We start from the raw sequence: 2,119 nt of genomic DNA, 5'->3' as shown, positions 1-2,119 counted from the left end.
TCTACAGTTGGGCTGAACACCAGCAGCTAATGTAATGCATGAGTGAAACAAGTTGTAAGAAAAAATGATATATTCCTGTGAAGTGAGGCATTTGTAAAATTCCCTGATATTTCCTGACTTCTGAGAGAATCTATCAAACTCCCCGACTTTCCTTGGCTCAAATACCTCTGTAGATACCCTGTAGTAAGGAGTGTAATGGTCAGAGACACAACGGCAAGACATCGCAAGCTACTAATACTACTTCTGAATATCCATTTAATTTTATACTAAATATAGTACAAGTGAAATGGCTAAAATGACATATAAATGCTTTGATTCACCAATGCAATGCTAACAAGCCATTTTTCTAAAGTGATGGAGAAGTTTAGAAACTTTATTTTTCTTTCTTGGCCAATGTGACAGGTCTCTGACAAAATATAACCGACTAGAATGTAAAATGTCAAAATATCACTGTATTCCCTCAGGTTTAGACTTGATAGTCTGTTCGAAGCGTGGCTGGTCATGCTTTGAACAAGCTTCGTCATGGCTTGCTTGCCTTCTGCCTGTCTTGTTTTTCTGTCTTATGTGTCGTCGTCTGTCTGTCCGTGCATCAATCTGTCTCGCTATCTGCCTTTCTGTCATCTTCTCTCTCTCTTTTTCTCTCTCTCTCTACCTTTCCATTCTCCTCTGTTTCTCTATCCTGCTCACTCCCTCTCTCCTCCACTCGGGAGTAGAAGTAGTTTTTCCGAAACACTTCTCGCTCACCTGAGTGGTTTCACGCAGAGGAGATCTCTATTAATTAAGGGAAAGAATCAAATCAGCCTGATAAATTCTGCACCGCCCCTCTCGGTGAGCCGGGCATGCTGAATCAAACGCACCCCGAGGAGTCGAAAACAAGTGGCATTCACACCTATCGCAGTTCCATTTCAGCGGCTGAGCTCTCGGGGGACGTTATCTCTTGAAAGTGACTTCAAAATTGCTTAGTTTCATGATTAGGCCCCCATTGTCTATTATTTCAGAGAAAATTGCAATGCATATTTTTATTTTGCTGTGTTGATACCCCCCCCCCCCCCTCCTCTATCCTCTGATTGTATTGGATAGCAGAAATTGCAGTTGAATTAAGTGGATCTCAGTGTCAGCGCCATGGTAATTTAGAAAGTGCTGGAAGTCTCATTTTGTTCACTCAGTTATTGCTCTGCCTCAGGTAGTTTGGTTATGAGCACAGACAGAGGGATCCATGTATGTGTGGAGACTTGTTTGTGCACACATATACATGCACAGAGTTGCACGCATGCAAACACACACACACACACACACACACACACAAGTACACTATCACTCTCACTATCTCCGTTTCATTTTCCCTCCTCTTTCTTTAGCCCCATCTCTTTCCACTCTCTTTGTACGGCTTTCTGTCTTTCTCTCCGTCTCTCCCTTCTGTACAGCAAAGTCATTCTCTGTTGTATCGCTTCTCACACACACTCTCACAGACACACACACACACACACACACACACACACATACACATACACTGTGGTGTCCTTCTCTTTATTTCTCGGATTTCTCTCTCTTCCTTCCTCTCTCCGTTTTTCATTTATTTCACTCTCTCTCCATCACCTCCAATCCCTCTCTCCTCCCCTCATTATTTCTCTCTCTCTCTCTTTCTCTCTCTCTCTCTCTCACACTCACACACACAAATGTATACCTCTCTCTCTCCGTCTCTCTCTTTCTCTTTCCACACTTTCTCCCTTTCCTATGCTTGTTCTCTCTCTCTCTCTCTCTCTCTCTCTCTCTCTCTCTCTCTCTCTCTCTGTCTCACTTGCACTTTCTCTCCCTCCACACTCTCTCTTTCTTATGCTTGTTCACCCTCTCTCTCTCTCTCTCTCTCTCTCTCTCTCTCTCTCTCTCTCTCTCTCTCTCTCTCTCTTTCTCTCTCTCTCTTTCACTCTTACACACACACACACACACACACACACACACACACACACTCTCAGATTCAGGTCTAAGCCTCGGTGGCTTGGTGGCTGCACCTGGTGTAGCGGCCCGGCCGGCAGCCACAGCGATGCGTGCGCTGATAACATCCCCGGTCAATAGAGCCTGCGTTATTGACGAGGCCGGCCGCCTGTCTCGAATCCCATTA

Source organism: Centroberyx affinis, unplaced genomic scaffold, assembly GCF_046629955.1.
Source record: "Centroberyx affinis isolate AG114_WGS23_722 - 3 ecotype Tasmania unplaced genomic scaffold, CSIRO-AGI_Caff_v1 ptg002327l_1, whole genome shotgun sequence".
NCBI lineage: Eukaryota > Metazoa > Chordata > Actinopteri > Beryciformes > Berycidae > Centroberyx > Centroberyx affinis.
The sequence above is the reverse complement of the archived record's forward strand: the minus strand, read 5'-3'. Positions refer to the sequence as shown.